Consider the following 16,608-nt stretch of genomic DNA (forward strand, 5'->3'; position numbering starts at 1 on the left):
AACCTATCGAGTGTAGTCTGTGAAAAGGTGTGTTATCCTTATATATCCGCATATAATCACTCTTACAATATGCATTTTGCATGTTGTGTCGATCTTTATTAAATTTTTATCGCTAATACTTTTTAACGTTTTTAGTTTGGCCGTAACTTAGCTGACGTGTTAGCGACCCCATTAATCAGGTTTTATACGGTCTCCTAATCGGTTCCATTATACGGTACGGGGGAAATATATGTACACTATAAACCTATAGGGAGCACTTTACTCGCTAGGAAGGCAGAGTAGTCGTAGCTCCGCGACTATTGTAAATTCCTTCGGATTAAAACAAACCAAAGTTTGTTTTAAGTTTGTTCCTTCGGCAAAAAACAGTTCGAGTTACTCATGTTAAGTTCGAGTTATCTAAAGCAATTTATCATTGCGTAGGAACGGACCAAATAATCCGTTCGAGTTAACAATGTGTTCGAAATATCCTTGGCCGAGTTATCCTTGTTTGACTGTACGTTGAGTTGATTACATCATCGAAATAAAGAGATTCCAACCCACGGCGTTTTTGTGATGGCTGTGATTAACTGTTCGTTTTTGAGCTTTTAAGAGCTTGTAATCACATTTCTACATATTTTGCACCTACAACCCAGCAGAGTAAGACAGTGAATCTTTTGATACCGAATAACTGTAATGTGAATTTTGTTGCAAGCCAACCTTTAATGAAATGACATCAGCTCACAGTTTTCTCTCAGCCATATTAAGGTGATTCAATAAATTTCAATAAGAATGAGGCCTTGGTGGTATTCGCAGCTGATAATCAATCAGGAGATGCTTGAGTGTAATTTTTTTCGCTTCTCATATCAGGAAATTTAGTTCGCTACAAAAGGCTACATTTTACCAAGAAGACATTTCCTCACACGAAATCTATTGTCTTGTTTCTGGTAGTCTAAACAACATCAGGCATAAGGAGCTATTATCAACTTTTTTTGCAATGCTATTACGTGATACTACAGGTATGTGCGTAGTACAGTGTTTTTGTAAAACCATAAATAGCTATTTAGCTTTAAAAAAAATTTTTAAGCAAACACCACAACTGGAATATTTTCAGTCGATATCCTGACAGACATATCTGTGAGTTGTGTGCTGATCTTTATTCTGACTTTACCTGCGCTGTTTGACAAAGAACGCATACAATAGTTTATCAAGTCTGTCCTTGTTGATGTTGCTCAATCACTTCGGTGTTTGACCGCACCAGAATTTACCCTCAAATATCTTCAAAAAACGCAACACAGACCTCTTCATGCTTTCTCCTGCTGTTGAGCTGACTAGGCTCAATTCACTGTAAGAAAACTGGCATATCGTTTGGGTTTTATGCATTTGCCAAAGTAGCATTGCTGATTGGCAAGGAGGGTTTAAAAGTTTGCATTGTGACAAACATGAGAAAGAAATTATTAATCGGTGTCATTTTTTGCTTACTATACTAGTACTCTGACTATCTCTCACAGTCCAGTGCACTGTGAGAAGTACTCAGGTGTAATAACTATTCGCACAATTATTCCATAGTTGAAAAGGGTAGTCGATTGGTGCAGGTGTTAGAGTGTGTATCTACCAAGCTGAATTTCACAAGTTCAAATCCTGTATGATGCAAACTTTTTTCAACACGCAACAATGGCTTCAGACAGACGGACATGGTTATTTTATTAAAGACTAGTACTCTCATTACTGTCCCGTGCCTCATGTGAGATCATAATTTGTAATAACTATGTGCACAATTATTCCGCCTTGCGGCAAGGTGGTCAAGTGGGGCAGTTGGTATCATCCAGGGCTGGCAAGCCAAATACCTGAGTTCAATTTTTGTGCAATGCATTTTTTTTAACATTCAAGTATGGCGTCGGACAGACACGGCTCTTATTATAGTAAAGATTATTGTAAGGATTAAAGATTGTTTTCTAATCTGCATTTATCTTTCTCTCGCATTAGTTATAGCTCTGCCCCTTACCAGCATGCATTTGAATAACATTGGTTTGCAATAGACCTTTGCTATTCTAATGCATCTCTGTAAAATATTCATGATTATAGATGTAGTGTATTCAAGCCTGTTTCGACACTTGTCTCCTCAGTCCAGCCACGCTATATAATGAAATTGTACAATCTATCGCAAAATGTTGTGACTACAGTTTCCGGCATAGGAGGAAATGCAATTCCACTAGAAGCTGCTAAATATGGCGTGAACGTATAAAAGGCTTAGTTATGGGGGTCAATAAATCTGTCTCCTAGGTATGCCATCTAGTCATGCATGTAATTATGGCTTATTTTTCATAACAATGATAATAAATATATAGCTTTTGCAGCATCATTCTTTTGTGAATCTGTTATTTATTTCCCTTCATCTTCCTCTGACCTCCTAAATCAAACGCCCTGTGTTCATATTCTTTTCATCGATGAAAATTATTCATATCCGTGGTATGCTTTAATATCTAATTCACCTTGAGGCAGGATTCATACAGCTAATTGGTAGTTTTTCTTGAACTACAAAAAATGTTACGAATGCTCGAGGGAATATCCTCAACTTTCACTGTAAGATCATCAATAGCTTGACGAGCCCAATTTCCTGTTACAACTTTAATGGAGAATCGTAGTGATGCTTGGTTCTATTTGTCTTGCTCACTGGTTCTGCCATCTACTTATTATCAACCCATCGCCATCTTCATCGCCACTTGACAACATTGATTTGCGCGATCTCAACAACTTAATAAATTCTTCTAATCCAGCCAAGTTGTTAGTTTGAACGAGATATCAAACAATCACCAAAGAATGGCATCTGAGACCACTCAACTTGTAGACCATTCTGTAGCATCCATTCCAAAAGTTCAGCTTGCCCTTCCAGAAAACTTTCAGCTGGAAATGGAAAACAGCAATTCGGAGGATGGCTTGATCGCTCATTCTCAAGTGAAGGAGAGTTCAAAGCCGTCATCTTACTGGCGTTCTATTACGGTTGGTAATATTTGTATCGTTGTTTCTCGGTTTGAATTTTTAGCGTAAATGCTTGAAAAATTAAATACTTTTCGTCCAGCCAAAAATCTCTAACAAGAATCATTCAATAGGACTTCAATACATAAAAAAGCATAGTAGCAGTGAGATACATATTTTTAAGCAGATCTGTAATATATCAATTTGCTATTTAAACTCTTCATTTGGATAGATACGAAAGAATGCCTGATAAACACTCATTTTCTTACGAGATGTAGATTTGTAATGTAACTTACATGCATTAGAGCTTCAGAAATGGCAGAGTTATGACAGCATTTATTGCTATGAACTATTCAGTTTGGTAGAGTAAGTGCGAACATATTATACAAAGGTTAAATATTTTATCGGGATGTGAGTTAAGTTGAGTTAGTGAAAATGTTTGAATGTGGTTTTAATGATACGAGGAAATTGACAAACATTAAAGAATGCTTCTACGCTGCTCTGTCAGTTGCTAAATGTTACCACTGTTGCACTATGCACTGTCGCACTATGCACTGTCGCACTATGCACTGTCGCACTATGCACTGTCGCACTATGCACTGTCGCACTATGCACTGTCGCACTATGCACTGTGCACTGTCGCACTATGCACTGTCGCACTATGCACTGTCGCACTATGCACTGTCGCACTATGCACTGTCGCACTATGCACTGTCGCACTATGCACTGTCGCACTATGCACTGTCGCACTATGCACTGTCGCACTATGCACAGTTGCACTATGCACTGTTGCACTATGCACTGTTGCACTATGGACTGTTGCATTATGCGCTGCTGAACTTGCAGTGATTTTTATTTAAAAGTCGATGACCTCAAAATAACATGAATATGTTATTATGTCGCTGTAAAAATAACAATATTTTATTTCATTTTTCAGTTTAATTTCAACATTAAGATTTATTTTCTTTCTTCTGCATGTATGGCACTTTATTCCGAACCAGATTTATCCTAGAACTAAACACACTGTGACCATCTGTGCATGGGGTTTGGCACAGGGACAATTGTGGCTGGATGCCCTTCCTTGCACCATCAATGGTCCTTCTGTGATTCGAACCACGACCTACTGATTATATCTCAGTGGCCCATTGATAATGGGCTCACATGGATGAAAAATCGGATGAAAGAATGACAGTTAGACTATTCCAGCCTTGACAGTCAGCATGCACCACTTAGACCGTCCTCAGTAGATTTGTGTTTTTGATTCCCTGGATGTCAGCAGTCAGTTGATTCCATGTTTCTGAGGCTTGATATGGATGCTGATTTTGTCCAGATGAAGAAATACAGTCAAACGTGGATAACTCGCCCTCGGATAGCTCGAACACATGGTTAACTCAAACGGTTTCTTTGGTCCGTTCCCACGTAATAATAAATTGCTTTAGATAACTCGACCTCGGCACCTTTGTTAACTCAAACAGTTTTTTGCCCAACGGCTATCGAGACGGTTGTTATCGCTTTAGAAAATCACTTTTTTCCAAGCCATAGAGGTAAACCTCAACTTTTCGTAATTCATAGGCGTCGTTATTACTACCATAGGCAAAATATTTTTGTCAACAACTTTTCTAAAGGTTTGGTGAAATTTGATTTTTACCAAACATCCGCCTAGCGATGGCCCTTCGGAAGCAAGGAAAAGTGAGGTAACCTTCGCATAAACTTCAAGAAAAATCGGCAAAATTAATCTTGGTTAAAACGCTCAAAAGAAAAAGATGCCTTTTCTTCTGAGCATTTCAACAACAATCAAGTTTTGCCAATTTTAATCTAAAAAACGTCCTGGCATTAACTTCACCTCAAAAAACAAACCAATCTCAAGTGATAGAAAAATCTCCTATACTTTTTGATAAAAAAGTTTTAAACTTTACATTAGAAGCATTTAATTTGAAACAAGCCATTTATGCTTTTGATTTATATTATAGCTTGTATATGTAGCTATGTTCCATATAGATATGAGAGGGGTTTGTGACTGATGCAAACTTTATTGGCCAAAGTTTACAACATAAAAACTACAATAGAATTATGCATATTATAAAAAGCATCAATAGACAAGATTTCGCATTCAGTCAAAATTTACATCAGTTTTATGATATATAAAAGTTTTACATCACTCTTTAAGCAGTTGTTAAAAGATAGCATTGGTAAAAGTAGCATATACTGAGGTATAAATTCAGTATTGTCACAGCAACAAACAGATGTAAATCATTGAAATGTTAAACTACAGCCATTCTGCTTACACTATAAAATTGCAGTTGAGAAATACATAGTGGCTATATAAAATGAGAAATTGCATACCTTGTACTCTCTGTCACGAAACTAGCTAATACTACAATCTGCTTGAGAGATACAGTCGAAAGTGTCACTTCATACCTTTGAGTGCACCTCTTCACTGTTCGTGCTGTATACGTACGTGCTGTATGTTCGCTTTTATACAGTGGCAATCTTGTAAACATGTAAACAAATACTGCTAAGTATAAAATTAAAACTTATAAATCACTAAAATAACTTTTGCAATTGGTAAGCAAAAGGGTTTCGCCGATTCATTTGTTGCTTTTATTAAAGGTGACAGTTGTCACTACACTTTCAACATTGAAAGTTAGTGCATTGCGCAATGATGACCAGTTCAGGCAGCCTACCAATTAATTATCCACCAGGTCAAATAAACAGCAAACAGGAAAATAGACAGCCAACCCAAATACATGAATCATGGCAGCACCATGCAACCCTTCAAAACACAAGTGTGTTTGATCACGCTGGGGCTGCCGCTACAGTATATGTACATGTATCTACTAATAAATAAATGGACTTGTGACAGTGCTTTGATAACTTGAACGCTCTGATAACTCGAACACTTTCGCTCGGTCCCGTGAAGTTCGAGTTATCCATGTTTGACTGTAGTTGCTGGAAGCAGTAGATCGAGAGGGGATTTGTGAGTAGAGAAGGGGTAAGTGGTTTTAGGGGGAAAGTTGATAGTTTTCAGTTTACCTTGTTGGTTGGTTGGTACCAAAGATATGAGTTCAGATGCTGTTAAAAAGGTTTGTTTGCATCACGCATTTGGCGACGTTCTACATGTGCATACTAATGTGGTAGGATTTCATCTTGGTTAACGAGATGAAGACATTGCTTAGTATTTCATCCCTAGATTTGTTACAACATTATATTAGACCTCACGATTTTCAATTTCCACTGCACTGGTTGTATATAACATACAGTTGTATGTAACCTCGGCCAACAATTGGCCAATCTTACTATACTTCAATTGTGCAACTTTACTATGATAAGAGTTGTGCCCATCCCTTGTTGAAGATATTGTTGAAGGCCGCAAAAGAAATTGCATCATCCAGAATTTGAACTGCTCCTCCAAAGTGCGAGCAGCACCCTCTCTGCTAACGAAATTAACCAATGTGCAATTTAAAACTTGTTCGACAACTACCAACAAGTGCCCAATGCCGATGCCATTCTAAGCATCAGCTGAGCGCATGGACGTCACATCAGTGCGCATTGTCAGCATCTGTAGTCAGCCCTTGAAGGTTGAGCAAATATCATCAGCTAAAAATTATCTGCTGTCAAATGCTGATTATTATTCATAACAGGAAGTGATCACATCATATGAGCAATTTGATTGTAACATGACTGATATGATATATACAGAAAAACTGTAAGGTCCAAATGATATCAAGTTAATTTTGGTGATTAGGTTTTTAGCCTAAAAAATACATTTGTTTTCTTTTTGTTGTGTTTGTAAAAGTATTGATAAGAAATATCTATAATAGTAATCCGCTTAATCCTTTAACCCAAATTACATATTTTAATTACGTATTTGAGGGTTTCTTTTTTACATTTATTATACCAAGCCAGTGCATCAGTTATTGCTATTTTTTTTTAAGAAAATATATTTAGTCAAATTTTCTATGCAACTTATTTTAAGCAATTTTTAGGACTCTCTTTCCACCTACCATCCATTGAATGGTAAAACCTATCCATTAAAACTACTTGGTCTAATTGTTACCCAAAATTTACATCGCATTATACTTGCATACTAAGGCATGCTAGTTGGTTGTAATTTATATACACATAATGTTAGTACTAGTCCTAAACTTTCTCCTAAGTACCATCTCATGTGAGGATGTAGGCGATCATGGTTCTACCACTTCCTATAACCATGGGTTTTTTGACAGACTGCAACAGTGGTTTCGCCATTGCCTTCTGTTGGGTGTTTTTATTGAGACATCAAGTCTAGCTAGGTAGCAGTTGGCTTGCAGAGGGGCTCCTGCGCACTTTTCAGGTTGTGTTTTTAGTTCTGCTTTGCTAGCCACCTTCCTCATCCACGCTGGAGTGCAGAGGGGGAGCCAGTTCGCTCAGCGATGGCCTGGCTTAGCACAAGAAATTTTTAGCATTAATTTTCTGAAATGATGATCTATTATCTTCAAATTGTATACCCATTTGCATGTTTCTACACTGTGATAGCGGTTTATTCATGCTAACTGACTATAGATTACCTTATGTTAACTTTGGTTCCTCAATCATCTCTCAACTTTGCTGGCTATACCACAAGACAATATCTAATGAATTCATTAAAGGTGTTTCATGATTGTGACTGACTTCAACCTATCTACAGTCAAACTCCTCTTCCCTCTCATAACAACATTTCTAAGATCAGTCTGTCTACGATATTCTATAGCCCTGGTTTTGTAATTGTCCTTGAAACCGTTGCACCGAAGTAGTAGCGTAGGCCGTAGGAGGTAATCTAAGTGTTTCATAACCACTTGCTACACATGGCTCTCCAACTACCGCATTCAATTCCGTAGACTCACACTCTACAACCCACACTAATCAACACCCTTCCAAAGTAGTTTAATAATTTTTTTAAAATAAAAGCAACGTTTTGTGATGTTAACAGTTTCTGTGTGAGGAAAAAGTTATAAAAACAGGCTGCCAGAGGTCAGTACGTTACCTTCCGCTTACTTAGTGTAAAAAAGCCGGCCCACTTCAACCTAAGCCGGCCCACTTCAACCTATGCCGGCTCAATTGACAATCTAACACGTAGGTTTCTAATACGGCATGATTTATCTGATTAGGAACTTAAGAAAGCATATTTGCATGCATTAAAGACAATTGCCTTCAGTGAACATGTTCATGGATTGTTGTTGTGAAGTCAGTGAAGCACTTTGCCTTGAAAATGAAAGAAAACTTGAGCAAGTATGACTTTACTGCTAGTACGAAATAATAATCTGGCCAACATTTGAACATACACTCCAAGTAATCTTCATTAGATGGGATATAAAGTTGCATTCAGAGTTTCATAAGACTTGGTGCAGCTGTAACGCGCAGTGACAATAAAAATCTATTTCTGTTGAGTTTTACATAAAATTCGGTTTTCTCCATTCGGTTTTCACACTTTTTATGTAACGCAGTTGTTCCTATGCTATGAGAAATTATCTGCAGTATTTATGAAGGGCTATCATAAGTTTGTCAGGCTGTGTACGAATTAACAAATTGCACTGCATTATGTACATAATTCTTCAACATATAAAATTTTTACATCCAAGCAGATCTTGTAAAAGATTAACTTTGGATATAAAAGTTTTACTATAATTAGTAAAGCAATTTGTATGCTGATTACAATATTACTAGAGTTATGTCTAAGTTGAACTTACACAAAACTTTAGTAGATTTTATTAGAAAGTATCAGTATTTTTCTATAACTCGCAATTGTTTTTGATGTTTGAGGTAGTATCACTGCCAGGATGTTTCAAGATTAAAATCTATAAAACTTGATGCTGATAAAAGGCAGAATCATGTCTTTAGCCATGAGGGTCATGAAGTAAAAGACATGACCCTCATTTCAAAGGTATAAGGATCAGGTTTTTTAAATGGGCATGATCCTCATGCTCATTAAAAGGGAATGCCCATTATGCCTTTAAGGCATGCCCATCTTTTTGAATGGGCATGTCCCATTTCTTTAAATTGGCATAAAATTTCTATAAATTTGAATGCAATTTTTGTAAATTTTATCCACTAAAGTCTTTTTTTTTCTATCATTTGCAATTGTTTTTTATGTTTGAGCTGGTCTGACTGCCAGGATGTTTTAAGATTAAAGTTGACAAAACTTGATCATGGTTAGCATGGTCAGAAGGAAAATACATGAGAAATTATGTTATTAGTTGCTACCATTGCGATAGTTGAGAAGTCAGGGCATGTCCTTTTCTTCTGACACACTGAAGAAAAGGACATGCCCATTTGAAGAAATTGGCATGTCATTTCTTCAGCGTGTCAGAAGAAAAGGACATGCCCGGACTTCTCAACTATCGCAATGATAGCAACTAATAACATCATTTCTCACTTATTTTTATTTTGACCATGCAAACTGCTATCAAGTTTCGTCGATTTTAATCTTGAAACATCCTGACCATTAGACTAGAGGTGGAACGAGACACGAGACGTCTCGAGTATCGACTTGTCTCGTATCGGTCTCGTCTCAACTTAACTATTGCCAAACTCGAGACAGGAAATAGAACTAAAGCGCCTGCGCACGGTTGTTAAAACATGGCTTCTTGCGGTAGCAACAACTCCATATATTGTAATGGATTGCGGGCAACTGCCTTTAAAGTTATACCCGGTCCGTTACTACCTGTTGCTATTGATTATGTTGGCCACTGAGTCTAATCATGTAGTCCGGACAACGGCCCTGTTATATTTTAGTTCGGTTCTGTGTCCTTAAAACAGATACCGGGTCATATCTAATTACTCTTCGGATAATCCAATTTAATAAATAAGACTTGCGGGTAAAATGTCTGTATTTTATTGTGTCGTGTCTAAACACCAACTGTCCTTCATAAAATTCGGGCCTCTCTTACGTATATACTACCAATCGCGGGTAAAACTTGCCCGGACACGGAGAAACGAACGAAAGGCCGTGTCGACTATAGTCCGTGTTCGGTTAACAATGACGTTTTGTTAGCTCAATATAAGAATATACATGTGCATGTATACAGTAATTAATATAATTTCATGAGTACAATTTAAATATAATTCACATACTACAGTTAATACACAAACAACACTTAACATTAATGAAACGATAAGAATGAAAGTGTTATCGTGTGTTCTTTTAGTTGCGGTATTTCTTTGTAGAGCGATGGCTATCGGTTTCATTACATCAAAAAGTAAGAACTATTCAATAGATGGTAAAAATATACATGTACAAAGCAATATGTTTATAATAATTATGATCAATCAAGCTCAAAATTCTTAGAATATATAACTTTGGTATTTTAGAGCTGTTTGTGTCACTTTTGTTTACAAAAACTACATGCATATCACTATTAAAATGTTGTATTTAAATCGTTTACACCAGGTGAAAATTCAATTTAAAAATAGTTTTATTAATTTTATATATACCAAGTAGCTAGTACTTGTGTAGTGAAATCATCACCAAATGCTCATTATTTTACTGTCTTGTGTCTCGAGTCTCGAATTTTTACAAGACAGTGTCTCGAGTCTCGTCTCGAACTTAAAAAACCTGTCTCGTTTCACCTCTACATTAGACCAGCTCAAACATAAGAAACAATTGCAAATGGTAGAAAGAAACAATACTTTAGTACATAAAATTTACAAAAATTGTTTGCAAATTTATCTTTAATAGATGATTATCAGTTTGATAACGTAACGTAACACGTAACGTGCCGGCTGATAATAACATAATCTATCAAGGTTGCATCAAATGTACAAGATGTATAGATAATAAGCTGACAAGCGACTTGTACGCTCTAGTGCTTCAGCAATTCATCTGCACTAGCCGAGCAATTATAGAGCAATTAAAATGAATGCAATAACAGTGGGTTACTAAGAGCAGACTTAATTGATACCACAGAGCATAAGTTAGTCAATTGATATCTAATTGCTGTGCACTCGTAGTTTTCAACTTCTTTTCAGTGTTTTTGTTCGTAAGGAAAACGTTAAAGTGTTTTTAGCTTGGCTTGCAAATTGGTGCGACTAGTTTAACAATTCTATTCCAAACGGCTCGCATTTTAATAGCTATTATACTATCTAATTGGAATAAACATGATGCTCATATTCAGTCTAACTGCTGCGTTAGCAGAATCTCTTCAGAAAACATTTCATCAAAATCTTCAAAACTCTGACCAGAAGCAGTTCTTGATTGAATACTCGAAAGTATTTATCTGTATTGATAAGTCTTAGCTTGTGTGAGTGTCGGTCCATCCGTCTATTAGTTCTCAAACACGTGATGCAGTTTGACACTTTTTGGCTGATTTCATACAAACTTTACATGCATATGCTCGGTGCCTTTCCCAAGGTCGCTAAAATGTGATTTTATAATTCCGTCTGGTTAATGAGAACCAGCCTGACCTACAGGCTATCTGATTAAAGATGGAAAAAATATTTAACAAATATATAAAATAAAGAAATTTATATAATATTTATAAATATTTTTTTAGTCATATAAGAATATAACTGAATTCTCAACTAATTTGCAGATAATTGTAAATGATATATGAGTGGCTTAACATAAACTCTGGCATCTGCCGGCTTACTGCTAGCTTCAAATATAACAAAATATGTTTAAAAAAATTTTTCTGTTTTATTGCTATATTTTGCAAGCAGTAGCATATTTTGATGATCAGAATTTTAAATTATTTACAGAAAGTTTTGCTCCCATGGCTAGCATTAACTGTATAATAGATTGGCTGTTGCCTCCGATGAGTCAATTTTTAACGTATTCTCCATTTATCGATACAAATTCACTAGATCTAATAGGCCTGTAACCACAAGTTAACAGCCAACAATCAACGCTACTCTGTTTAAATGTGAGTTTATCTTGGTGCTATTGGTAAGACTTGCATCATAATAATTGGGGAACCATGTCAAGCAACTTGCACTCACTGTTGTGGTATTAGGTCATCACAAGACTCATATAAACGCAGTGGTTCACATGTGTCTTGCCGAGTGCTCAGATCAGATCCATGGACTCTTTAGAGACACATACTTGCTGCTCAAGTAGGGATGTACATTGATTTTTGAAAGGGTGTAAGCTGTTGTTTGAAGGGGTGTAAAACTGTTGGTCAAAGGGGTGTAAGCTGTTGTTTGAAGAGATGCAAGTTGATGTTTGAAGGGGTGTAAGCTGTTGTTTGAAGGGGTGTAAGAATCAATCACAAAAACAAAGAAAGCGTACTCGTCGTTGCAAAAACCTACTGATACAAAACCGTATTGTCATCTCTTCTATACATGAAAAATAAATATGGTGTTGCCATCAATCCTAAAAATGATTTATGTATTTTGCTTATCCACAAGGAGCCATGTTTTGATTAGATACTAGTAGAGAAGAGGCAGGAAAAATGTCATGGATCGAAAAGCGAGTTGTTTTTAATTATATGTCGCTGCTGTGTGAAAACATCAGACTCTTCTTAGAATGACCTTTCAATAACATTTTGTTATTATATGTTCCCAATAGGCTATGTTTGTTTTTCATTATGTTTTGAAACTTTTTTGTTTTATAATAAGGGGAAACGCGATTGTCTTTATCAGTGGTAGGGGTTTGGAGATGAAAATAATAGGATATAATTTGATAAATACTCCGCTTTAACATAAAATTCAGTTTTTTGCTACTTTTGACTAAATTGAATTTCAATTTTAGCACCAGTTAGCTGCTCAAAGACAACTGCATTCGATCTCCTGTCATATAATTTTAATGTTTCAAATTTAGACTAAATCATTAAAGTACAAATGTTGATAAAGGGCTCTCAAGTTTCAAATCCAAAACTTGATATCTTCAGTATAAATTGACGAGCTTGAAAACTGGGAAGGTTTTCTTCTAATTGATTAAAATTCACTTATTCATTTTCGCAGCTAGACCTGATTACCATGTTATGTTTGTTGTTGTTTTTATAGCGCTGCCTTTACGTTTATGGAAAACTGCTAGGAAGTCTTTTTGCTCGGCTCCTTTTCCTCGCCCACTCAGTCATGTGCATAGTCGTGGCAGTGGCCAGCACAGAGGAGCCCTTCATCTTTGTCCTTACATTTCCACTAACCTTGCTCGTGATAGAAACCTTCATCACCCTTCGAATTAGAAAAAATGTCGAATGGAAATGGTGAGTGCTACCTTATAATTGTAGACAATTTCTTATCTGATCTTGTTTCTTACCAACAAACTTCTTGATAAAAACTGAATTAAGTTTTTACCAATAAGGTAAAAACTTATCCAAGTTTTTAATTGTGTATCAGTTTTCAGATGAATGCAATATTTTACCTGTATACTCTGGTGAAAACTAAACTAGACTTTGCCAACTGGTCTGGCCTGATATAACCTATCAGTGTTTATTTCAAAAATGACCTAAAAAATAATAATTTATATTGGCAGCTTAATATCTATAAACAAATTGACTATATTTGTTTAAAATTCCTTGGATTCTCCTCACTAAACACGATTAGGTGGAGATGGCCCAAAAAGTAAAGTCTATTGACACGAGACCTTCTAGATAAATATAAATAGATAATTGAGTGCAGGTAATAACAACAGAAAATATTATCATTTAATTTTGAGTCATATTTCTAGAATTATCAACCGATTTTGACATCTTTTCTTATGGCGGGGTTTGCAGAAGTTCCACATACAGGCATTTTCTTTGATTTACTTAAGTCTTGTAGTAGTCTTCCGCTCACAGTATTGTCTGCATTGCCTGCCACGGAAAATAAAAAAACATTTTATTTTGTATTTTCATGGCCTTAATTTGTATTGTAGGGATAGCTATAGCTAGATTTTCTTCATGAGTGACGGACTTTGGTTGAGCAATGCTGCCAAATTAATGTAGGCATTCAAGATGTCAATGCATGGTAATGGGAAAGCTAAGTCATGTAAACTCCTGAAAGTAGATAAAGAAGTAGTTGCAACTGACAAAAACCCATATTTTTTACTTGTTATATAATCTTCGCTTTTAAATATTTGTTTTTATATCCAAACCTGGCTTGCAGAATTTTATAGCTAAAACATGGCTATCAATAAAACTTTGCTCCAGAATACGAATCAGAATCCACCTTCGGAATGCGCAAAATTGGCTCAGAGTACGCGTTTTTATGCTTACTATAACATGAGTCGTTCCCATCCGTCTGTCTATCCGTCTGTCCATCCGTCTGTCCATCCGTCTGTCCATCCGTCTGTCCATCCGTCTGTCCATCCGTCTGTCCATCCGTCTGTCCATCCGTCTGTCCATCCGTCTGTCCATCCGTCTGTCCATCCGTCTGTCCATCCGTCTGTCCATCCGTCTGTCCATCCGTCTGTCTATCCGTCTGTCCATCCGTCTGTCCATTCGTCTGTCCATCCGTCTGTCCATTCGTCTGTCCATCCGTCTGTCCATCCGTCTGTCCATCCGTCTGTCCATCCGTCTGTCCATCCGTCTGTCCATCCGTCTGTCCATTCGTCTGTCCATCCGTCTGTCCATCCGTCTGTCCATCCGTCTGTCCATCCGTCTGTCCATCCGTCTGTCCATTCGTCTGTCCATCCGTCTGTTCATCCGTCTGTCTATCCGTCTGTCTATCCGCCACAGTTGGAAGTTGGGAAAAAGAATTGTATCATGCGGGATTCAAACTCGTGACATCTGATATAGCAGTCAACACTCTTAAACTTGAGCTAATGATCTCCTTTCTAGTACAGTATATCAAAGTAGTTGTACTTTTCTCAAGAGACAACTATTCTGAAGTTGGTTGTCCCTTTTTTAAAAGACAACTAAAGGATAAAGCGTAAAGAGTTTTTACGCTTTATCATCAAACATCTGACAATCTCTCTCCAGGCACACTAGACTGTCAGAGTACCAGTATGAATAATTTGCGTAGATAAGTGTTAGCATACATGTTAAAATTATGTGGTAACACACATTAAAAAATACATTTTATAACCAGCATGTTATTTTATTCTGTAAATAGTCTCTCCAGTTGTTATATAAACATTGACGAATTCCTTTTAATGTATTAATCCCATATTGACATGTTTACATTCTAAAGCCGGGTTCCCATATACACCGCGAGCACTGGTGGCAGAATTGCAGGGCTATCAGCGGTGAAATGGGAACATATGCGCTGAGTACCGCCAGTAGTTGCCAGTGGTCAACGCAAGAGTTCAGCGCTGTTCAACTTTCGCGAAGAGTCGCAAGCAAAACCTTTCCAAAATGCACTGTACAGGTGATGGGTCAGCACTTTCGAGATGGCATGGCTAGTGGCCAGTTTTATGCGATCACAAGCGACGCAGCTTTATGTAAACATAAGTCGCCTAGCATCGCAAATGTTTTGCTGCGCGAGCTTCTTGCTGACGTCTCGCATTTGATATGGGAACCAGGCTTAAAGCAGCTTGATGAAATGTGGTGTTACGATTGGCTTGATAACAGTTACTGTAAATTATGAATGCAAATTCACAGGTTTACCCCATGCATTGCCATCTACCAACTCTGCACAGTGCCATCAATATGGCTGATGGAATTTAGACAGTATGACTTTAACATGCTAAACGCAACAGCCCATACCATTTATTCTGGCTATAACCGAGAGACAACAACTCCCAGTTTTATGACCAACACGCCTATCGCAACAGCCCATACCATTTATTCAAGCTATAACCAAGAGACAACAACTCCCAGTTTTATGACGAACACGTCTATCGCAACAGCCCATACCATTTATTCTGGCTATGACCGAGAGACAACAACTCCTAGTTTCATGACCAGCACGCCTAACGCAACAAATTGGATAACAGCAGAGAAAAGAACGACTCAACCCTTCAGCAGCATTCATGCCTCCTTACTTAGTAGTACAACAACTGAACTCCATCTCAATTCAACTTCACAAGCTTCTATATCTTTCAATAGAACTAATATAACAAGTACTGCGAACGACCAGCATGTCACACTCGCATTTAATACGGTTTCGGTGAGCACTGCATATCATAATGCCGCAAACATTACGTCTCAGAATACAGTAAACATTACGTCTCAGAATGCAGCAAACATAACGTCCCATAATGCAGCAAACATTACATCTCAGAATGCAGCAAACATAACGTCCCAGAATGTAGCAAATATTACTCCTCAGAATGCAGCATACATTACATCTCAGAATGCAGCAAACATTACGCCCCAGAAGATAGCAAACATTACTTTTCAGAAGGAAGCAAAAATTATGCTTCAGAATGTAGCAAACATTACGCCTCCGAATGCAGCAAAAATGACGTCTCAGAATGCAGCAAACGTTACGTTTCAGAATGCATCATTAGAACGTAAAACAAGTGTTTGGAGGAATGTTCGTGTCAAACGTTCTGGAGCCATTCTATCAAACATCTCGGCGCAACCCTTGAAGTATGACCAAGAGTGCCAGCCATCAGATGGCATTCCAAGCCTTGTGCTTAATCCTGACCTCTCTCTAGTAAGATTTAATTTCTTTCAAATTATGTTGTTTGTCTGAATTGTTTTACGCAAAATATTACTCTTAAAAACGTGAAGTAGTTCATCATCATAAGATTGAATATATTTAAACAGCAAGTCAGCTGCTGTTGATCTATTGAACGTATAACTTTTAATTGACATTGCTAATCCTCAGCAAAGTGAT

Source organism: Watersipora subatra, chromosome 7 (assembly GCF_963576615.1).
Source record: "Watersipora subatra chromosome 7, tzWatSuba1.1, whole genome shotgun sequence".
Classification (NCBI taxonomy): Eukaryota; Metazoa; Bryozoa; class Gymnolaemata; order Cheilostomatida; family Watersiporidae; genus Watersipora; species Watersipora subatra.